Source organism: Callithrix jacchus, chromosome 5, assembly GCF_049354715.1.
Source record: "Callithrix jacchus isolate 240 chromosome 5, calJac240_pri, whole genome shotgun sequence".
In the NCBI taxonomy this organism is placed as follows: Eukaryota; Metazoa; Chordata; class Mammalia; order Primates; family Cebidae; genus Callithrix; species Callithrix jacchus.
Genome location: NC_133506.1, coordinates 84,400,838 through 84,425,285, shown reverse-complemented (window position 1 = coordinate 84,425,285; position 24,448 = coordinate 84,400,838). Strand labels below are relative to the sequence as shown.

Sequence of the window (24,448 nt, the reverse complement as noted above, 5' to 3'; positions counted from 1 at the left end):
GTGTGTGTGTGTGTGTGTGTGTGTGTGTATTTTTTTTTTTAATACAGTCAAATTTAGCAGTAGGGGCCAGCCTTTTTTTTTTTTTTTTTTTTGAGATGGAGTCTTGCTCTGTCACTCAGGCTAGAGTGCAGTGGTGCAATCTCAGCTTACTGCAGCCTCCACCTCCAGGTTCAAGTGATTATGCTGCCGCAGCCTCCTGAGTAGCTGGGGCGACCAGCATGCGCCACTACGCCCGACTAATTTTTGTATTTTTAGTAGAGATGGGGTTTCACCATATTGGCCAGGCCAGTCTCAAACTCCTGACCTCATGATTTGCCCACCTTGGCCTCTCAAAGTGCTGGAACTACAGGCATTTGCCACCACGCCCAGCCTTTTTTTTTTTTTTTTTAAGGAAAAAAAAATCAGAAATGTATACAGATGATTATTTCAAAGTTAATATCTCAGGGGTTTTGTTTAACATTGTTGATATTTACAGTGGAATCTCTGGCTGGGTGCAGTGGCTCCTAACTGTAATCCTAGCACTTTGGGAGGCCAAGGTGGACAGATGGCTTGAGCCTAGGCATTTGAGACCAGCCTGGGCAATATGGCGAAACCCCATCTTTACTAAAAATACAAAAAATTTGCTGGATGTGGTGGCATGCCCATAATCCCAGCTACTTGGGTGACTAAGGTGAGAGGATCACCTGAGCCCAGAAGGTGGAGGCTACAGTGAGCCAAGATCGTGACACTGAACTCCAGCCCAGGTAACAGAGTGAGACCCTGTCCCAAAAGAAAAAAAAAAAAAAGAATCTCTTCTGTCACACTGAAAGTCCTTTTCTAAGAACATGAACATAATTACTTACTTTCTTCTCTAATCTTTTAAAGAATTCCATAAAACATGAAAGAAGGGGCTATTACAGTATTATGTATACTCAGAACAGCAAATACTCAAAACTAATACTAAATACAATATGATCATGATGTCTGCAATTTGCTTTAAAATAATTCAAAAAAAAAAAAAGACCTATATAGATTAACCCAAAATAACATAATATTAACAATTTAAACCTTAGTGGAAGGTACTTTAGTGTTTCTTTCTTTCTTTTTTTTTTTTTTTTTTTGAGACAGAACCTTGCTCTGTCACCCAGGCTGGAGTATAATGACATGATCTCGACTCACTGCAACCTCTGCCACCCAGGTTCAAGCAATTCTCCTGCCTTAGCCTCCCAAGAAGTGAGATTACAAGCACTTGCCACCACATCCAGCTAATTTTTTGTATTTTTAGCAGAGATAGGGTTTCGCCATGTTGGCCAGGCTGGCTTGAACTCCTGACCTCAGGTGATCCACTTGCCTCAACCTCTCAAAGTGCTGGGATTACAGGCATGAGCCACCATGCCCAACCTAGAGTGTGTTTTTGACTTGTGATATTTTCAGTTTAGAATGGGTTTGTCGGCACATAGCCGCATTATAAGTCAGGAAACATCTGTATTTTTTATATATACCATGAAAACCATGTAGTTTCAGCATTAGTCCCCTATAGTGAAATGCTATAGTAGAGGGATAGTAAGCTTGTTGAAAGTAAGTACTTCAGGCCAAGTGCTATGTTTTACGCCTGTAATCCCAGCACTTTAGGAGACCGAGGTGGGTGGATCACAAGGTCAAAAGATCAAGACCATCCTGGCCAAATGGTGAAACTGCATTCTGGCCTGGTGACAGAGTAAGACTCCGTCTCAAAAAAAAAAAAGTACATATTTCAAGAAGCAAATTTGAAAATTCAAGAAAAATGTATCTTAGTCTGCTCAGGCTCCCGTAACAAAATACCATAGACTGTTTGGCTTAAACAACAGAAATTTATTTTCCTGCAGTTCTGTGGGCTAGAAGTCCAGATCAAGGTCTTGCAGGGCCACTTTCTGATGACAGCTCTCTTCCTGCTTGTAGATTACCTTCTCGCTATGTTCTCAATTTGCTGAAAAGAGATTCGCTCACTCTCTCTTCCTTCTTCCCTTCCTCTTTTTTTTTTCTGAGGTGGAGTTTCACTCTTGTTACCCAGACTGGAGTGCAATGGCACGATCTCGGCTCACTGCAACCTCCGCCTCCCAAGTTCAAGCAATTATTGTGACTCAGCCTCCTCAGTACCTGGGATTACAGGCACATGCCACCACACCCGGCTAATTTTTGTATTTTCAGTAGAGATGGGGTTTCACCACATTGGCCAGGCTGGTCTCAAACTCCTGACCTCGTGATCTGCCCACCTCAGCCACCCAAAGTGCTGGGATTACTGGGATTACAAGTGTGAGCCACCGCGCCCAGCCCCCTCCCTATTCTTAAAAGGCTACAAGTTTTATTCGATTAAAGCCCTCTCGAAATACAGTCACAATTGGAATTTAGGGCTTCAGCATATGAATTTGATAAGGACACTATTCAGTTCATAGCATTCCATCTCACAACCCCAAAATTCATGTTGTTATTGTATGCAAACCACATTTATCCCATCCTAACAACCTCCAAAGTCTTAACTCATTCCAGCATTAACTCAAAAGTCCAAAGTCTCATCTAAATATCCTCACCAGCTGTGAACCTGTGGAAACAGACAAGTTATATATTTACAAAATACAAGGAATGGAGAGGCATAGGATAGATCTTTTCTTTTTTGTTTTGAGATGGAATTTCGCTCTTGTTACCTAGGCTGGAGTGCAATGGCGCGATCTTGGCTCACTGCAACCTCCGCCTCCTGGGTTCAGGCAATTCTCCTGCCTCAGCCTCCCAAGTAGCTGGGATTACAGGCACACGCAACCATGCCCAGCTAATTTTTTTAATATTTTTAGTAGAGACAGAGTTTCACCATGTTGACCAGGATGGTCTCGATCTCTTGACCTTGTGATCCACCCGCCTCAGCCTCCCAAAGTGCTGGGATTACAGGCTTGAGCCACCGCGCCCGGCCGGATAGATATTTTCATTCCAAAAGGGGGAAATCAGAAAGAAGGGTGACAGGCCCCAGGCAAATCCAAAACCTAGGAAGGTAAACTCCATTAGATCTTGAGGCTTGAGAATAATCCTCTTTGGGTCAGTATTCTGCCCTCCGAGCCCACTGGAGCCTGTGGTGGGAATGGCAGTCCTTCTGATCTCTGGATAACCTTTGAGGTCATTCTTCCCTTTTCTTGAAGGATAAGGCATGTTTGTGGCCAGATAGCTCTATTGTCTAGTGCTGTAGACTCTAAGTCCAGCAGCCTTCTTTCTTCCCGCCCGATTTTTAATGTCTCCTGGCTGCTGTTGAGGTAGCTGATAAATGTGTGGTTCACCCCTGTGCTAATCTCCTCATCAAATGGTTGTTCAGCCACACCAGAGTGCTCTCTTCAGAACAAGCTTTCTCATTTTTTCACAATATGGACAGGCTGAAAAATTTCCTAAATGTTTAAGTCCTGGTTTCTTTTTACTTAACAATTCCTTCTTTACTGTACCTCTCAACTCTTCCATTTTACTATAAACAGTCAAGATGACCCAGGCTGCACCTTCAGACTTTTACTTAGAATTCACCTCAGCTTGTGGTCAGACCTTATGGCACCTTATCTAAAAAATTTTTTTAAAAAAAGAATTTCACCTCAGCTAAATATCTAATTTCATCCTTCACAAGTTCTATCTTCCACAAAACACTAGAACACAATTAAGGCAAGTTCTTTGCTGTTTTATAATAGGGATCGCCTTTTCTCCCTTTTCCAATATCTTATCTCATTTTTCTCTGAGACCCCATCAGAATGGCCTTAAAGACCATATTTCTACCGACATTCTGTTCATAATTGTTTATGTATTCTCTAAGAAGATGGAGGTTTTCAGGCTGGGTGCGGTGGTTCACGCCTGTAATCCCAGCACTTTGGGAGGCTGAAGCAGGTGGATCACATGAGATCAGGAGTTTGAGACCAGCCTGGTCAACATGGTGAAATCCCATCTCCATTATAAATTAAATAAATAATTCAGCTATGGAAGAATCTGGAAAAAAAAAAAAAAAACTGGGTATGGTGGTGGGTGCCTCTAATCCCAGCTGCTTGGAAGGCTGAGGCAGGACAATTGCTTGAACCCAGAAGGTGGAGTTTGCAGTGAGCTGAGATTGTGCCATTGCACTCCAGTTTAGGCAACAGAGTGAGACTGTGCCTCAAAAAAAAAAAAAAAAAAGATGAAGAAGATGGAGGTTTTCTTTCCAGTTCTCCTTTTTCCTTCCTGAGTCCTTACCAGAATCACCTTTAATGTCCATGTCAACCATTCCTTCCTGGCATCTAGGATTTTTCTAGCATTCACCTCAAAACTCCTCCAATGTCTACCTCCTCCAGCCTTTGGAATTATCTAGTTCCAAAGCTACTTGCACATTTTTAGGTATCTGTTATTTAACATTATCAAAATGTGTCTTAGTCGGCTTGTGCTGCCAAAAGAAAATACCATAGACTGGGTAGCTTAAACAACACAAATTTATTTTCTCATAGTCCTGCAGGCTAGAAGTCCCAGATTGAGGTCTGGCAGGGTTGGTTTCTGGTAAGGGTCCTTATCCTGACTTGCACATGGCTGCCTTCTCACTGTGCCTCACGTGGCAGAGAGACAGAGAGAGAGAGATCTCTTCCTTTTCTCCTTCTTTTTTTTTTTTTTTTTTTGAGATGGGTTTTGCTCTTGTTGCCCAGGCTGGAGTGCAATGGTGTGATCTCGGCTTACCACAACTCCGCCTCCTGGGTTCAAGTGATTCTCCTGCCCTAGCCTCCCAAGTAGCTGGGATTATAGGCATGCACCACCACACTTTGCTAATTTTGTATTTTTAGTAGAGACGGAGTTTCTCCATGTTGATCAGGCTGGTCTCCAACTCCCAACCTCAGGTGATCCACTCACCTGAGCCTCCCAAAGTGCTGGGATTACAGGTGTGAGCCACCGTGCCCGACAATCTCTTCCTTTTCATATAGTACCACCAGTTCTATTGGATTAGGGCCCCATATTTATGGTCTTATATTACCTTAATTGCAGTAGTCCTTCCTTATCCATAGTTTTGCTTTCTGTAGTTTCAGTTACTTGCAGTCAACTGTGGTCTAAAAGTATTAAATGGAAATTCCAAAAATAAACAATTTATAAGTTTTAAAATGTACATCATTCTGGCCAGGCGCAGTGGCTCATGCCTGTAATCCCAGCACTTTGGGAGGCCAAGGTGGGTGGATCACTTGAGGTTAAAAGTTTGAGACCCGCCTGGCCAAGATGAAGAAACCCCGTCTCTACTGAAAATACAAAAAACAGCAGGGCGTGGTGGCAGACACCTTTAATCCCACATACTTGGGAGGCTGAGGCAGGAGAATTGCTTTAACCTGGGAGGTGGAGGTTACAGTGAGCTGAGATTGTGCCATTGTACTCCAGCCCTCCAGCCTGCGGGGCCAGAGCAAGACGTACAATTTTCTTTCTTTCTTTTTTTTTTTTTTGCAACAGAATCTCTCTCTTTCTCTCTCTCTCTCTCTCTCTCTCTCTCTCTCTCTCTCTCTCTCTCTCTCTCTCTCTCTCTCTCTCACCAAGGCTGGAATGTAGTGACGCTGTCTCAGCTCACTGCAACTTCCACCTCCCAGGTTCAAGCAATTCTCATTTCTCATGCTTCAGCCTCCCAAGTAGCTAGGACCACAGGTGTGCGCCACCATGACCAGCTAGTTTTTGTTGTTGTTGTTGTTTTTTGAGATGGAGTTTTGCTGTTGTCGCCCAGGCTGGAGTGCAGTGGCACAATCTTGGCTCACTGTAACCTTCACTTCCCAGGTTCAATCAATCCTCCTGCCTCAGCCTCCCAAGTAGCTAGAATTACAGGCACCCACCACCATGCCCGGCTAATTTTTGCATTTTTTTGTAGAGACATGGTTTCACCATGTTGGCCAGGCTGGTCTTGAACTCCTGACCTCAAGTGATCCACCCACCTAAGCCTCCCAAAGTGTTGGGATTACAGGTGTGAGCCACTGTGCCTGGCTCTGAGTACAGTTTTCTGAAATCTCACACCGTCCAGCTCCGGGCCACCCAGGACATGAATCATCTCTTTGTCTAGCATCTTCTCACACTATAGGTTACTTACCCCTCTGTAGACACTTAGCAGCCATCTGGATTGTCTGAAGTATTGCAGTGCTAATGTTTAGGCCACCCTTATTTTCTTATTTTACTTATTAATGACCCTAAAGTGCAAGCATAGTGATGCTGGAAATTTGGATATGCTTAAAAGAAGTAAGTGCTTCCTTTAAGTGAAAAGGTGAACATTCTCAACTTAATAAGGAAATAAATTGTATGCTGAGGTTGCTAAGACAGTAACAAGAATGAAGAATGGTAGGAATAAATCTTCTATTTGTGAAAACATATATTGTTACAATTATTTTATACTATTATTAGTAATTGTTGTTAATCTCTTACTGTATTAGAGTTCTCCAGAGAGACAGAATCAATAGTATACAGAGGCTGGGCATGGTGGCTCATGCCTGTAATCCCAGCACTTTGGGAGGCCGAGGCAGGTGGATCATGAGGTCAAGAGATCAAGACCATCCTGGTCAACATGGTGAAACCCCATCTCTACTAAAAATGCAAAAAATTAGCTGGGCATGGTGGTGCGTGCCTGTAATCCCAGCTACTCAGGAGGCTGAGGCAGGAGAATTGCCTGAACCCAGGAGGTGGAGGTTGCAGTGAGCCAAGATCGCGCCATTGCACTCCAGCCTGGGTAACAAGAGCGAAACTCCGTCTCAAAAAACAACAACAAAAAAAGGATACAGATAGGCCAAGCATGGTGGCTCATGCCTGTAATCCCAGCACTTTGGGAGGCCAAGGCAGGTGGATCACCTGAGGTCAGGGGTTCAAGACCAGTCTGGTCAATATGGTGAAACCCCATTTCTACTAAAAATACAAAAATTAGCTGGGCATGGTGGTGCACACCTGTAGTCCCAGCTACTCAGGAGGCTGAGGCATGAGAATCACTTGAACCCAGGAAGCAGAGGTTGCAGTGAGCTGAGATCATACCATTGCACCCCAGCCTGGGTGACAGAACAAGACTCTGTCTCAAAAAGAAAAAAAAAAAGATCAACATGGGTCTCCTAAGTACTCATGGTCTCATAAGGACATTTAGTTGACATTGTATAGAATCAGCTCTATATTCTCCTCATTCTGAACTTCACTGCAAAACATTTAGCCAGAGGAGCTTACCTAAGTAAACCCCTCAACTAATCCGTTAAAGAGAGGGGATTGTTGGGGGAGGAGAATTCAGTTCTCAAGAAAAGAAGGCATAATCTCAGGCATTGGAAAACTACATGGGGACTTTTGACAACTTTACCCAGTACCTTAACATCTGGTATGATGTTAAAATGCATGCTGCACAAATGTTAACAGATACCTATTCAGTACCTAGAATGGCACTGTGCTAGATGCTGAAGAAAGAAAAGCAGTGAAAGGTATAGGAGATGAATAATAGGGTTTGGCATGACAGTCATTGCTGCTTCATTTGTGGACAGCTATTTCATTATGCATGTGTTCAAGGTCAGGCCTGGAAAGGAGATTAGAGACCCTTTCCAGAATACTTGGGAAGTGTTTGTGATTGAGAACTGCAGCCAGCAGATTTGGCATTCATTTGTTGCATTTGTGCTTCTTAACATATTAGGAAGAATCTGTAGAATTATTTTATTTATATTTTAAAACAAAAACGCAAATTTCTGTATGCACAGATAATTTCTTTTTTTAAATAACACTAAGACAAGACTTACGTAGTATGCATAGATAATTTTTTTTTTTTTTTTTGAGACGGAGTTTTGCTCTTGTTACCCAGGCTGGAGTGCAATGGCGTGATCTTGGCTCACCACAACCTCCGCCTCCTGGGTTCAAGCAATTCTCCTGCCTCAGCTTCCCGAGTAGCTGGGACTATAGGCGTGTGCCACTATGCCCAGCTAATTTTTGTATTTTTAGTAGAGACAGAGTTTCACCATGTTGACCAGGATGGTCTTGATCTCTTGACCTTGTGATCCACCTGCCTCGGCCTCCCAAAGTGCTGGGATTACAGGTGTGAGCCACTGCACCCGGCCTGCATAAATAATTTCTTAAAGGAAATACCAGACTCTTTAACAGTAGCTGCTACTTAGTTGGAGCTAGGGAAGAGGGATAATTGCTTTTTAATTCCTCATGAATCTGTTATTTTTAGTAAGGCTTTATTTACTTTTAAATTATTATTATTATTGTTTTAAAGACAGGGTTTCACCATGTTGGTCAGGCTGGTCTTTAACTCCCGACCTCAGGTGATCCGCCCACCTTGACCTCCAAAGTGCTTGGATTACAGGCGTGAGCCACCATGCCCGGCCTTACTTTTAAAATTATATGACACCTGTAATCCCAGCACTTTGGGAGCCCAAAGTGGGCAGATCACAAGACCAGCCTGGCCAACATGGCGAAACCCCGTCTCTACTAAAAATACAAAAATTAGCCAGGTGTGGTGCATGCCTGTAATCCCAGCTACTTGGGAGGCTGAGACAGGAGAATCACTTGAACCCGGGAGGCGGAGGTTGCAGTGAGCCAAGATCGCACCACTGTACTCCAGCCTGGGCGACAAGAGCAAGACTCCATCTCAAAAATAAATAAAATTATATATACACAATTATAATTATATATAATTTTAAATCATATAATATATATGATTTAAAATAATATTCTTCATATCTGATAAAACTTTCCTCCCTCTCTGCTCAACTTCTAGCTATCCAAGTGAATGCTATATGTGTACATTTTGATAATATTTGACTTGATAAGTTCAAAGCATAAAACAGAGTTTCTTTAAAAGATAACAATGCCTTTAAACCTTCTTATAAACACAGTGGTCTTCTCATGGACTTCCTTCTGGAAGTTGAGTAGGGAGTGACCCAGGGACACCACTCCAAATGGCTCAGACTAGAAATGGTGGGGGGGTCAGAAGAGGGCTCATTAAGGTGAAATAAAACAAAGAAGATCCCTCCAATTAGAACTCATGCCTATTACAGTGCTGGGGGCCCCAATGACCTATTGTTTGGCAAAATTTTAAGGTCTAAAAACTGTTCATGGTCAAAGAAACAATATATATTTGAGGTAATGGATGTGATAAAAAGCCTGATTTGATCAACCTACAGTGTATACTCCGTCACCAGGCACCAGGCTGGAGTGGAGTGGTGTGATCTCGGCTCACTGCAACCTCTGCCTCCTGGGTTCAAGCAATTCTCCTGCCTCAGCCTCCTGAGTAACTGGGAATACAGGTGTGTGCCACTACACCCATCTAATTTTTTTGTATTTTTAGTAGAGACGGGGTTTCACCATGTTGGCCACCTCGTGATCCACCTGCCTCGGCCTCCCTAAGTGCTGGGATTACAGGCGTGAGCCACCATGCCCGGCCTACTTTTTGTTTCTTAAGACAGAGTCTTGCACTGTTACCCATGCTGGAGTGCAGTGGCATGATCTTGGCTCACTGCAACCTCCACCTCCCGGGTTCAAGCGATTTTTTTCCTGTCTTAGCCTCTCGAGTAGCTGGAACTACAGGTGTATGCCACCACACCCAGCTCATTTTTTGTATTTGTAGTAGAGATGAGTTCTCACTGTGTTAGCAAGGATGGTCTCTTACCTCCTGACCTTGTGATCCACCCGGCTTAGCCTCCCAAAGTGCTAGGATTACAGGTGTGAGCCACTGCACCTAGTTTTTTTTTTTTTTTTTTTTTTTTTTTTGAGACAGAGTCTCATTCTGTTGCCCAGGCTGGAGTGTGGTGATCTTGGCTCACTGCAACCTCCACCTTCTGGATTCAAGAGATTCTCCTGCCTCAGCCTCCTGAGTAGCTGGGACTGCAGGCACGTGCCATCATACCTGTCTAACTTTTTATATTTTTAGTGGAGACAAGGTTTCACCATGTTAGCCAGGATGGTCTTGATCTCCTGACTTTGTGATCCACCCACCTCAGCCTCCCAAAGTGCTGGGATTACAGGTGTGAGTCACCGCGCCTGGTCTAATTATCTACTTTTTAAAAAGGTTTTAAAAACTTTATAAAAATATACACAAAAAGCAGTTCGTGGTCTAATTTCTTTTTCCTTGCTCAGCCTCATCTTGTAGCACCTGTTTATACACATATCATCTCTATTCCCATAACAAAAATAGGTAGGATTAGCCAGACACAGTGGCTCATGGCTATAATCCCAGCACTTTGGGAGACCAAGATGGGAGGCTCAATAGCTCAATAGTTTGAGCCCAGGAATTCAAGACCAACTGGGGCAACACACCAGACCCTATCTCTACAAAAAATTAAAAATTAGCGAAGCATGTTGCACACCAGTAATTCTAGCTACTTAGGAGGTTGAGACAGGAGGATCACTTGAGCCCAGGGTTCAAGGCTGAAGTCATTGATAATCATGCCACTGTACTCCCATGTAGGTGACAAAACAAGACTCTGTCTAAGGAAAATAAAAGGGTAAGATTTCCCAGTACCCGAATCTATGTCTTTCCCAGTACCCCAATCTATGTCGCTCCTCTGCATCTCCCAGTAATGTAATCCCATTTAAGCTGTGCCGCAAGTATACCATGCTGTCTTCTTCATGCACAACTTTGCATGTGCTAGTCCTTCCTCTAACACACTTCCTCATTTTCCAACACCCCTCATCTTATTTGTCTAGCAACCTTTTGTTCATCCTTCAAAAGAATTATATTAGATTCCATGGCATCATCCCTGATTTGCCCAGGTTTTCTTTTTTTAATTTAATTTAATTTTATTTTATTTTGAGACAGAGTTTTCGCTCTTGTTACCCAGGCTGGAGTGCAATGGCGCGATCTCGGCTCAAGGCAACCTCCGCCTCCTGGGTTCAGGCAATTCTCCTGTCTCAGCCTCCTGAGTAGCTGGGATTACAGGCACACGCCACCATGCTTTTTGTATTTTTAGCAGAGACGGGGTTTCACCATATTGACCAGGATGGTCTCGATCTTTTGACCTCGTGATCCACCTGCCTCGGCCTCCCAAAGTGCTGGGATTACAGGCTTGAGCCACCGCGCCCAGCTTTGCCCAGGTTTTCTTGGACACTTTTGTTATATTCCCATTGTTTACTATGTTCTAGCATATACACGAGTTTTTTACTGTAAGCCATAAGCGCCTCTGAATCCTAGATGAATAGTACTTGCTCAATTATGTTTGTTTAGTAAAGGAATTATTCCATTTACACCATAAACTTTCTTCCTGTGGCTAGCCTATGAATGTGTGGTCTCTAAGAAATAGAATTATGCCTAAGCTATCCCTTTCCTCAGTTTTTATCTACCCAGAAATGGAAATTAGCAAACTAATGTCTGAGTCTTAAGTGAAATTGTTTTCATTTTACTTAAAGTCTCAACCCTTGAGTTACATAGTTTTAACCTTCTGGAAAGTTCTCTTTTCTTTTCTTCCGGTTCCTGATTGCCACACTGGAGGGAAAGTTCTAAATGAATACTTAGGTTTGAAAGTATTTTTCTACATCTAGTCATTTTGCCACTTTGTAGATTTGCCTCTATTGTCCTAAGGTTTCAGCACAATAAAAATGTCTTTCTTCCAGTGCTTGTTTTGACATCAATGTGGCATTAAAAAGCCCAAGACTTGCTTTTCACATGTTGCGAGAGTCGTATCGCGGGTCTCTCCTTGCCACAGTGTGCCAGAGCAGAGTACAAGTCTGAGGCTGAGGGAGTCATGGCAGGACAGGAGTTTAGAAAGTTTCTCTCACTCTTTGACCGAGTATTGCTTGAAAGGAGTACTGCTGAAACTGTAACCAAAGGAGGCATTATGCTTCCAGAAAAATCTCAAGGAACAGTATTGCAAGCAACAGTAGTCGCTGTTGGATGAGGTTCTAAAGGAAAGGGTCGAGAGATTCAACCAGTTAGCGTGAAAGTTGGAGATAAAGTTCTTCTCCCAGAATATGGAGGCACCAAAGTAGTTCTAGATGACAAGGATTATTTCCTATTTAGAGATGGTGACATTCTTGGAAAGTATGTAGACTGAAATAAGTCACTATTGAAATGGCATCAATGTGAAGCTGCCCATTCCACTGAAGTTCTGAAATCTTCCATCATGTAAAAATTTCCATATCTCTCTTTTATAATAAACTAATGATAACTGAAAAAAAAAAAAAAGCCCAAGAGTTTTACAGACTAATTTAAACTGAACAAGGAAGTAGAATCTAGTACCTACTAGGAAACATGGGCCTGGCTTGCTAGCAGTTCTTGGAAGTCATTGTGTTTTCCAATAAATTCATGCAAATCATACCAGAAAGGGAAGCCACAAAGCTGAGGCTGGGACTGTTGGGATCATGTTAGTAATTAAAGTCTCTCTCCTCTTGAGAACCAGTGAGAGCCTTCCCCATACAAAAAACAAAAAAGACCATAGCTTGCTGCCAAAGTGGATCTGACCAAGCGTCCTCTCACTCTAAGAGATGAAAATAAAGCCTCCTGCAGTCCTTTTCTCCAAATACACAAAGAAGTGACTGGGCTGAGGCTGAAGGGCACAGTTCCAGTCCCTGTTGGCAAGAGCAGAGCAAGGCTCCAGTCCTTCCAAAGGGTACAAAGGACAAGAATGTTTCCTAGAAAAGAAACCAGGGAAGGAGACCATAGTAGACCTAGCTGATATGGAGCTATTATGTAAAAACTGAAAGCTGCTTCAATACTACTTCAAAGCCGGATTATTCTGGGAACTGAAGAGAGACTGAGCCTTCAAGTAATACGACTGGGGAAGTCAAGTACAAAAAAAATAATGAGACCAGGAAGGAACAAAGCATGCATTTCCAGCTAATACCACTCATTGGAAGAGGTTGTTTGGAAAAGGTTTGCAAATACCACAAAAATAGGATTCAAGATGTCTATGTATAGTGATATTCATTGCAGCATTATTTATAATAGCAAAAAAATTGGTAGCAACTGAAGCATCTAGCAGTAGACGAACTGTTGTATAGCCATGGTCTAGAATGTTAAACCACAATATAAAGTTTTCTGTGCGTATTTAATAACCCAGAAAGATTTTCACAATACAATATTGAGTTTTGGGGGGTTTTTTTGAGATGGAGACTCGCACTGTCACCTGGACTGGAGTGCAGTGGCGTGAACTCCATTCACTGCAACCTCCACCTCCCACATTCAAGCGCTTCTCCTGCCTCAGCCTCCTGAATAGCTGGGATTACAGGTGCCCGCCACCACGCCTGGATAATTTTTTGTATTTTTAATAGAGACGGGTTTTCACTATGTTGGCCAGGCTGGTCTTGAACCCTGACCTCATGATCTGCTCATGTTAGCCTCCCAAAGTGCTGGGAATACAGGCATGAGCCACCCCACCTGGCCATTTTTCACCCTTTACATTTGTTTTTTTTTTTTTCTTTTCTTTTCTTTTTTTGAGACAGAGTCTCACTCTGTCACTCAGCCTGGTATGTAGTGGTGCAGTCTCGGCTCACTGCAACCTCTGCCTCCTAGGCTCAAGTGATCCTCCTGTATCAGCCTCCTGAGTAGCTGGGACTTATAGGCACACTCTACCATGCTCAGCTAATTTTTGTGTTTTTAGTAGAGACAGGTTTTGCCATGTTGCCTAGGCTGGTCTCGAACTCTTGGGCTCAAGTGATCCACCTGCTTCAGCCTCCCAAAGTGCTAGGATTGCAGGCATGAGTCATCATGCCAGCCAGTCTCTTCTTTAAGACCCTCTTCCTGATCACTTGAGCCCAGGAAGTTGAGGCCGCCAATGAGCCATGCTCTCCACTGCCACTTCACTCTAGCCTGGACAATAGAGTGAGACCCTGCCTAAAATAATAATAATAATAATGTCCTTAAAAAACAAACAACAACAACAAAAAAAAAAAACACTGGTTGCCACTGAAGATGGTGAGGTTCTGAAGATGCCTCTGATGCTCAATTTTGAGGGACTTCTATATCCTGTTGAGAATCCAAGGTGGCCAGGCACGGTGGCTCATGCCTGTAATCCCAGCACTTTGGAAGGCTGAGGCGGGTGGATCACCTGTGGTTAGGAGCAGCCTGACCAACATGGAGAAACCCTGTCTCCACTAAAACTACAAAATTAGCCAAGCATGGTGGCTTATTTCTGTAATCCCAGCTACTCAGGAGGCTGAGGCAGGAGAATCACTTGAACCCGGGAGGTAGAGGTTGTGGTGAGCCAAGATCATGCCTCTGCACTCAAGCCTCGACAATAAGAGCAAAACTCCATTTCAAAAAAAAAAAAAGAAGAAGAAAGAAAGAAGTCCAAGGTGCAGCATGTACCAGATGGCTGTATGCCTCCTCTTTCGGGGACAGGGTTGACAGTAATAAGCAGGAATGTATCATGTTTTATGGTTTTCAGCAGTGTTTTTTTTTTCTTGCTTATATAGAAATTGATGCTATTTAATTTTTGTTGTTGTTGTTGTTGTTGTTTTTAATGGAGTTTGAGAGAGGAGAGTAAAGTGAAAATGTCACTAGTCCTTTAATTAGAAGTCCCTATTTCCCCCTGGCACAGTGGCTCATGCCTGTAATCCCAGCACTTTTGGATGCCAAGGCAGGCGGATCATTTGAGGTCAGGAATTTGAGACCAGCCTGGCCAACATGGTGAAACCCCACCTCTACTAAAAATACAAATTAACTGGGCATTGTAGCAAGCACCTGTAATCGCAGCTACTCAGGAGGCTGAGTAGAAGAATCACTTGAACCTGGGAGGCAAAGGTTGCAGTGAGCCAAGATAGCGCCACTGCACTCCAGCCTGGGCAACATAGACTATGTCTCAAAAAAAAAAAAAGGTTCTTATTTCCATTTTAAACAGATTACTATTGGCAGTTAAAGAAAGGACGGATGTGAGGAAGATGAGATCAAAGATGGACAGAGCTCTTGTCCAGGAATCATGAAATGTAGGTTCAGGTTGTGGCTCTGCTACAAACCAGCTATATGTAGTACTTTGGCAAATAATTTCCCCCATCTCTGCTGATTGAATGTGATTGTGATTTTACTTAAAGCTCCTCAGACCAGGCTTCCTAGGTCTTCTTCAGGATCAGATAAGACTTATTTATTTATTTGTTTGTTTGTTTATTTGAGACGGAGTTTCGCTCTTGTTACCCAGGCTGGAGTGCAATGGCGTGATCTCGGCTCACTGCAATCTCCGCCTTCTGGGCTCAGGCAAATTCTCCTGCCTCAGCCTCCTGAGTAGCTGGGATTACAGGCACGCGCCACCATGCGCAGCTAATTTTTTGTATTTTTAGTAGAGACGGGGTTTCACCATGTTAACCAGGATGGTCTCGATCTCTTGACCTCGTGATCCACCTGCCTCGCCCTCCCAAAGTGCTGGGATTACAGGCTTGAGCCACCGCGCCCGGCCTAGGTAAGACATATTTAGATGTGGTTGTTCTATAAATGGAGATTCATGTGCTCTGCTCCACACCATATCTGATTTTTTTTTTTTAATGGAGTCTCACTCTGTTGCCAGGCTGGAGTGCAGCACAGTGGCACGATCTCTGCTCACTGCAACCTCCATCTCCTGGGTTTAAGCGATTCTCCTACACCAGCCTCTGGAGTAGCTGGGATTACAGGCACGCGCCTCCATGCCCAGCTAATTTTTTGTATTTTTAGTAGAGATGGGGTTTCACCATGTTGGCCAAACTGGTCTCGATCTCCTGATCTCAAGTGATCCACCCACCTTGGCCTCCCAAAGTGCTGGGATTAGAGGCGTGAGCCACCATGCCCACCCCATATCTGATATTTTTAAACACTTACCATATTACCAAACTCTTTTACACTTAATGACACATTCACATTAGAATATTTTCTTTATGACAAGCTGGAACCCTCTCAGCAGAAAGCTAAATAGGAATATAAAGAAAACTCAAGGCCGGGCATGGTGACTTATGCCTGGAATCCCAGCACTTTGGGAGGCTGAGGCAGGCAGATCACCTGAGGTCAGGAGTTTGAGACCAGCCTGGCCAACATGGGAAAACACTGTCTCTTTTTTTTTTTCTTTCTGTTCCGTCTCTACTAAAAATATAAAAATTAGCCGCACATGGTTGGCAGACACCTATAATCCCAGCTACTGGGGAGGCTGAGGCAGGAGAATCACCTGAACCCGGGAAGTAGACATTGCAGCGAGCTGAGATTAGGCCACAGGAGTGAAACTCCATCTCAAAAAAAAAAAAAAAGGAAAGAAAGAAAAGGAAACACAGAAGTAGACTTTCTTTCTTTCTTTTTTTTTTTGAGATGGAATTTCACTCTTGTTGCCCAGGCTGGAGTGCAATAGCTCAATCTCGGCTCACCACAACCTCTACCTCCCGGGTTTAAGCGATTTGCTTGCCTCAGCCTCCCAAGTAGCTGGGATTACAGGCATGCACCACCACCACCATGCCTGGCTAATTTTGTATTTTTAGTAGAGACAGGGTTTCTCCATGTTGGTCAGGCTGGTAGTGAACTCCTGACCTCAGGTGATCCGTCTCCCTCAGCCTCCCAAAATGCTGTGATTACAGGTGTGAGCCACTGCACCCAGCCTGGAAATAGACATTTTTTTAAGTAACCAAAATGAATTTAGCCAGCACACCGTTGCCTCTACAAAAATTATACTCGGACCAAAGACTTTGTCTTTGAGGCAACAAATTTTCTAAAATGTGAGTCTTAAAGACAAATAATGTTTGTGTCCAGAAGAAAGGTTATTGGGTCAGTCTTTCAGATTATTTCCCCATAATACCAAGTTCCAAAAACAATTTCTAGTCATTTGTGGGATATTCCGGAGAGCCTTTGGGACAAGTAAAGTTGCAGCTGTTGTGTGTGTTGTAATTCAAGATGATGTGTTGCTACATCTACTAGTTTGGTACAACTGTTATGATCAGATAGACCTAGTTCCTTAAGGCTGAGACACAGCAGGGTGGTTTCTGTAATAGAAGGATGAGTAGGCTTTATTCTGTTTTGTTGCTTTTCTTTCTTTTTTAAATTTATTTTTAACCTTTGCTTTATTGATTCTTTTGAATCATGAATCTTGTTTTTTTTTTTGAGACGAAGTTTCACTCTTGTTACCCAGGCTGGAGTGCAATGGCGCAATCTTGGCTCACCGCAACCTCCGTCTCCTGGGTTCAGGCAATTCTCCTGCCTCAGCCTCCTGAGTAGCTGGGATTACAGGCACGTGCCACCATGCCCAGCTAATTTTTTGTATTTTTAGTAGAGACGGGGTTTCACCATGTTGACCAGGATGGTCTTGATCTCTTGACCTCATGATCCACCCGCCTCGGCCTCCCAAAGTGCTGGGATTACAGGCTTCAGCCACCGCGCCTGGCCTGAATCTTTTTAATAATACATTCTAAGCCTCGATCCTGGACTTTGCAAGGGAAAAAAAAGTTCTACCCTCACATATAGTCAATTGATTTTCAACAGTGGTGCCAAGACAATTCAATGGGGAAAGAATACTCTTTCAACAAATGGTGCTGGGACAACCATACATCCACATGCAAAATAATGAAGTTGGCTTTGGGAGGCCAAGGCGGGCGGATCATTTGAATCTAGGAGTTTGAGAACAGCCTGAGCAACAGAGTGAGACCCTGTCCGTATTCAAAAAAAAGAATGAAGTTAGACTCCTCCTTCACATCATACAAAATTTATCTCAAAAATATCTAAATATAAGGACTAAAACTATAAAATTCTTAACAGAAAATATAGGAATAAATCTTCTTAATCTTGGATTTGGTGATGATTTTGACGGCAGCAGCAGCCTGTTTGGAGTGGTGGCTGCTGCCATGACAATAGCAGTTGGGGGAGGTGTAGCTGGGGCTGCGCACTCCATGGAGCCAGCGACAGCCAAGAACAGGAGGGAGCCCCACTCCCTTCCGAGTTGGCAGGGCCGGTGCAGCTGTAGCCAACCAGCTATGGCTGTGGACCCAAGCATCCCTGCCCTCTAGGGGACACTGGAAGCTTCCATGACCCCACAGGCTCAAAAATGCCTGCTCCCACTGCCTGGCCTCTCCCTGTTCCCAGTGCGTGCTTTGATTATGGAGCAAAGTGAAGGCTGAGCCCAGGCACTGTCGCAACCCAGCGGAGTGTGCATATGTTCAGGGCAGCACTGACATACCAGCCTCCTGCCAACTTGGCCCCCTCCAGACTTTGGGCTCAGATGAGCACAGGAGGGAGGCCGAGGGGGTACTGAGGGCAGTTCAGCATGGGCCTGCAGGCACTCCTCGGCACAAACAGCCTGATGGCAGCAGGAGGCAGATAGGCTCGTGGGGCAAAAGGGTCAGGTGCCTGGTGAAGCCCCACCTTCAAGCCAGGGACAGCCTGAAGCTTGTGGGCTGGGCTGCCAGATCCATGGACCAGAATGAGAATTTATGGTGCTTTTTCTGGATCCACCTATGGCCAACCATGGACCAATTCAGCATGCACTTCCTCCCCTCTGAAGCCCATAAAATCCTCAGATTCAGGCAGACAACAGGAAGACCTGCCTTCTGATAGGAGCTACCCACTCCATGTTTCTTCTCCACTGAGTGCTGCAGAGATGATGGGATGATCTGCCTGCGAATAGGAGCTACCCACTCCATGTCTTCTCTCTGCTGAGGGCTGCGCAGATGTCAGGATGACCTGCCTGTGGACAGGAGCTACCCACTGCGGGTATCTTCTCCTCTAACAGCTAGACACTTGTTGGATGACCTACTTGCAGAAAGGAACCACCCACTCTGGGTCTCCTGAGAATTGTTCTGCCGCTTGATGAAGCTCTTCTCCACCTTGCTCACCGTCCAGTTTTCCATGTACCTATTTCTTCTGGACAGGGAACAGGAAACTCAGGACGTGCCGAATAGTGGGACTAAAAGAGCTGTGACACAAAACAGGGCTGAAACATACCCCTCTGCTTGCCATGTTCCCAGTGACAAGAAGAAAAGAGCTGCAGCCCTTTGGGGAGCCCAGCCCAGGCTGTTATGTAGCCTGTCAGGATGAGTGGGCAGAACAAGCCCAGTGGGCACAATAATACTCAAGCAGAAGGCACCACCAGCCACAGAGGTTTCCAGCTGGTGAAGCAACACTCTAAGGATCCTGTGACAATTTATTGAATACGACACCAAAACAGTAATCAACAAAAGAAAAAAATAGATAAATTGGACTTCATCAAAATTAAAAACTTTTATGCATCAAAGGACACTATCAAGAGTGAAAAGACAATCTACAGAATGGGAGAAAATATTTACAAGCCGTATAGCTGATCAGGGATTGATATTCAAACCATATAAAGAAGTCCTACAACAAAAAGACAAAAAATCGGCTGGGCATAATAGTGGTTCACACCTGTAATCCCAATACTCTGAAGGCAGAGAGAATAATAATATGTTATTAGTACTGTTTGAAGCCAGGAGTTTGAGACCAGCCTGGAATTTGAGACAGGGATGATCCTCCCACCTCAATGCCTCCCAAGTAGCTGAGACTACAGATGTGCACCACCATGCCTTGCTAATTTTTTTGTCGTTTTTGTAGATGTGAGGTTTCACAATGTTGCCCACGGTGGTCTCGAACTCTGGGGCTCAAGTGATCTGCCTGCCTCAGCCTCCCAAAACACTAGGATTATAGGTGTCAGCCACCACGTGTGGCTCAAAAAGTAATTTTAAAAATTATTAAAATTGCCACTGTGTCCAGGCACAGTGGCTCACACCTGTAATCCCAGCACTTTGGAAGGCTGAGGTGGGCAGATCACTTGAGGCCAGGAGTTCTAGACCAGCCTAGTCAACATGGTGAAACCCCATCTCTACTAAAAATACCAAAATTAGTCAGACATGGTGGTGGGCACCTGTAATTGCAGTTCTTCAGGAGGCTGAGGCAGGAGAATCACTTGAATGCATTGAGACAAAATCACACCACTGCACTCTAGCCTGGGCAACAGAGTGAGACCCTGTCTCAAGGGAAAAAAAGACAATCCAATTGAAAAATAGGTAAAGGAGGCTGGGCATGGTGGCTCACACCTGTAATACTAGCACTTTGGAAGGCCGAGGCAGGTGGATCACAAGGTCAAGAGATTGAGACCATCCTGGCCAACATTGTGAAACCCTGTCTCTACTAAAACTACAAAAGTTAGCCGGGTATGGTGGCATGTACCTGTAGTCCCAGCTACTCAGGAGACTGAGTCAGGAGAATCACCTGAACCCAGGAGGCAGAGGTTACAGTGAGCCAAGATTGCACCACTGTACTCCAGGCTGGTGACAGAGCAAGACTCCATCTCAAAAAAAAAAGAAAGAAAGAAAAAGAAAAAAAGGAACAAGGAAGGAGGGAGGGAAGGAGGGAAGGAAGGAAGGAAGGAAGGAAGGAAGGAAGGAAGGAAGGAAGGAAGGAAGGAAGGAAGGAAGGAAGGAAGGAAGGAAGGAAGGAAAACAGGCAAAGAACTTGAGCAGGCATTTCTCCAAAGAAGATATAAAATGGCCCAAACGGCCCAAAATCACATGAAAAGATGTTCAACATCACCAGTCATTAGTAGAATGCAAATCCAAACCACTCACACCTACATAAATTTTTTAAAGGAAAAATAACAAGTGTTATTGAGAATGCAAAGAAATTGGAACCCTCATACATTGCTGATAGGCATGAAAATGATGCAGCCACCATGGAAAACAGTTTGGCAGTTCCTCAAAAAAGTAAAAATGAACACCAGATACAATGGTCTGTGCCTGTAACCCCAGCTACTTGGGACACTGAGGCAGGATTGCTTGAGGTCAGTTCAAGACCAGTCTCAGCAACATAGCAAAACCTCATCTCTAAAAAAATTAAAAATTAAAAATAAACATAGAATTACCATGTAACTAGCAATTTTCTTTCTAGGTAAATGCCTAAAAAATTGAAAATAATAATTCAAATAAAAACTTGTATCTGAATGTCCATAGCAACACTATTCACACTAGCCAATAGGTAGAAACAACTGAAATGTGTGTCACTGATGAGTGGATAAACGAAGTATGTTGATACAATGAAAATATTATTTGGCCATAAAAAGGAATGAAATACTGATTGATGCTGCAGCATGGATGAACCTGGAAAATATTATGCTAAGTGAAAGAAATTAGACACAATAAGCTATATATCATTCCATTTATATTAAATGCCCAGAAGAAGCAAATCCATAGAAACAGAGTATGAAAGTGTTTGCCATGGTCTAGGAGCAGGAGAAAATGGGGTTTATTAAAATGGGGTTTATTTTGGGGGGCATGAAAATGTTCTAGATTTGATAGTTGATTGTAGTAATGGCTGCACAACTCTAAGAACATAATTTAAAAAATTGAATTGTACATTTTCTTTTATTTCATTGAGACAGGGTCTTGCTCCTGGGCTGGAGTGCAGTGGCTTACTCAGAGCTCACTGCAGCTTCAAACTCCTAGGCTCAAGCAATCCTCCTGCTTCAACCTCCAGAGTAGCTGGAACTATAGACACACTACCATGCCTGGCTAATTTTTTGTTTTTATTTTTAGTAGATATGAGCTCTCACAATGTTTTCAGTCTGGTGTCAAACTCATGACTGCAAGCAATCCTCCTCCCTTGACCTCCCAAAGCCCTGGATTATAGGCGTGAGCCACAGTCTCGATCTGTCGCCAGGCTGGAGTGCAGTGGCACAATCTCAGCTCACTGCAACCTCTGCCTCCCAGGTTCAAGCCATTCTCCTGCCTCAGCCTCCCGAGTAGCTGGGACTACAGGCGCATGCCACCACACTCAGCTAAATTTTGTATCTTTAGTGGAGACGGGGTTTCACCAAGTTGGCCAGGATGGTTTCAGTCACTTGACCTCATGATCCGACTGCCCTAGCCTCCCAAAGTGCTTGGATTATAGGCATGAGCCACCATGCCCAGCCTATATAGCTTGACCTTTTTTTTTTTTTTTTTTGAGATGGAGTTTTACTCTTGTTGCCTAGGCTGGAGTGCAGTGGCGCAATATCAGCTCACTGCAACCTCTGCCTCCCAGGTTGAAGTGATTCTCCTGTCTCAGCCTCCCCAGTAGCTGGGATTACAGGCACCCACCACCACACCTGGCTGATTTTTTTTTTTTTTTTTTTTTTTTTTTGAGACAGAGTCTTACTTTGTTACCCAGGCTGGAGTGCAATGGTGCAATCTTGGCTCACTGCAACCTCTGCCTCCCGGGTTCAAGCAGTTCTCCTGCCTCAGCCCCCAAAGTAGGGATTACAGGCACCTGCCACCACATCTGGCTAATTTTGTGTATTTTTAGTAGAGATGGGGTTTTGCCATGTTGGCCAGCTGGTCTCGAACTCCTGATCTCAGGTGATCCACCCGTCTCAGCCTCCCAAAATGCTGGGATTACAGGCACGAGCCACCACTCAAGGCCTATATAAATGGACTCTTAATACAAGAAGCAGATTAGCTGCTCTAGAAGATAACTGCCTATCTCTTTGAAATGCCTCACCTAGAATGTCCTCACAAGGAGTTTTGTGTATGCCGTGTAACCTTTAAATCAAACTAGTCTTCCCAAACACACTTTCCATATTATTATTTATTTATTTATTTTTGAGATGGAGTCTTGCTCTCTCACCCAGGTTGGAGTGCAGTGGTGCATTCTTGGCTCACTGCAACCGGGTTCAAGGAATTCTCCTGCCTCAGCCTCCTGAGTAGCTGGAACTACAGGCTTGTACCACCACATCCAGCTAATTTTCATATATTTAGTAGAGACAGGGTTTTATCATATTGGTCAGGCTGGTCTTGAACTTCTGACCTCATGATCCACCCACCTCAGCCTCCCAAAGTGCTGGGATTACAGATGTGAGCCACTGAGCCAGGCCTATTTTTTTTTTCTGAGACACAGTCTCATTCTTGTCACCTATGCTGGAGTGCAATGGCACGATCTTGGCTCACCGCAACCTTCGCCTCCTGGATTCAAATGATTCTCCTGCCTCACCCTCCTGAGTAGCTGGGATTAGAGGTGCTCACCACCATGCTTGGCTAATTTTTGTATTTTCAGTAGAGATGGGGTCTCACCATGTTGGCCAGGCTGGTCTCGAACTCCTGACCTCAGGTAATCCAGCCTCCTTGGCCTCCCAAATTGCTGGGATTACAGGTGTGAACCATCACACTTGGCCACTTTCCATATTATTGAAGAGTGATGTCATCATTTTCACATGACAACATGAATAAAGAGACAAACTTAGTTTTATAATGTTTCACGTCAATGTATATAGTACTGATAGTCCTTCTAACATGGTAAGGGCCTTTGTGAGGAATCAGCTAACTGGCTGCAGAGTAGTGGTGTTAATTTTTTCTGTAAGGGGGGAAGTGACACTGTGTCATTGTGAGGTAAGAGAAGGGGTTTGGAGAAGCATAGTGAGCAAATTGTGGTCACAAGGTGATTTGAACAGATGATTTAGGGCTGGAGCCTCTTGTGGGTGTTTAGCATGATGACTACATAGATGCTTAAGACTGCCCATGGTGGAGTAGTAGTCCCCACAACATGGTTTAGTATTAGTCCCCTACTTAGCATCAAGAATCAAGGAAACTTTCTTAGAAACAGCTGAGGATTAATAGTCCCAACAAGTAAAGGAGAGTTTCTGGGCTTGGGTCCCCAGCATTTCCCCCCATGCCTTGAAGAGCATTACAGATCCTGTACTTTAAGAAGACTAAAGTTGCCAGGCGTGGCACTTTACAGGCTTAAGCCTGTAAAGGCTTCGCTGTTACAGGCTCAAGCCGGTAATCCCAGCACTTTGGGAGGCCGAGACGGGTGGATCACGGGGTGAAGAGGTCGAGACCATCCTGGTCAACATGGTGAAACCCCGTCTCTACTAAAAATACAAAAAATTAGCTGGGCATGGTGGCACGTGCCTGTAATCCCAGCTACTCAGGAGGCTGAGGCAGGAGAATTGCCTGAACCCAGGAGGCGGAGGTTGGAGTGAGCTGAGATCGCGCTATTGCACTCCAACCTGGGTAACAAGAGCGAAACTCCGTCTCAAAAAAAAAAGATTAAAGTCTTGAATATCCTGTTAGGAATCATCCCACCCCTGGGCGGCTTCTCCTCAGTACTAACCATGAGAAGGGGGAAATGAGGGCTCTTTCACCCAGAGAGAACTCTTCATCCTGAAGAGACGTGAGACGACGTATCTGAAAAACACACCAAGATAAAGTAGCTGGCTGTCATGTCTCTTTCTAGAAAGCTCTCAGTGCTGTTTTACATAACCTCATTCATCCCCAGGATTAGAAAGTATCTTCTGGCCGGGTGTGGTGGCTCACACCTGTAATCCCAGCACTTTGGGAGCCCAAGGCAGGTGGATCACCTGAGGTCAGGAGTTCAAGACCAGCCTAGCCAACATGGTGAAATTCGGTCTCTACAAAAATATAAAAGTTAGTTCAGCATAATGGTGGGAGGCTGTGACGAAAGACTCGCTTGAACCTGAGAGGTGGAGGTTGCAGTGAGCCAAGATTGTGCCATTGCACTCCAGCCTGGGCAACAGAGGGAGACTCCATCTCAAAAAAAAAAACTGGTGTCTTCTATTACTTCATTTACTGTTCCAGGTACTCTTGGGCAACTGAAATAATGGCT

The 24,448-nt window shown here is 44.2% G+C and overlaps 1 protein-coding gene and 1 pseudogene across 1 annotated transcript in view; both read left to right on the top strand.

Annotated features, from left to right (window-relative positions):
* PIGL (phosphatidylinositol glycan anchor biosynthesis class L) overlaps window positions 1-24,448 on the top strand; it is a 118,192-nt gene that overhangs the window by 14,047 nt on the left and 79,697 nt on the right. The gene's annotated exons all lie outside the window — the stretch shown is intronic.
* LOC144582595 (10 kDa heat shock protein, mitochondrial pseudogene) lies at window positions 11,503-12,094 on the top strand (annotated as a pseudogene).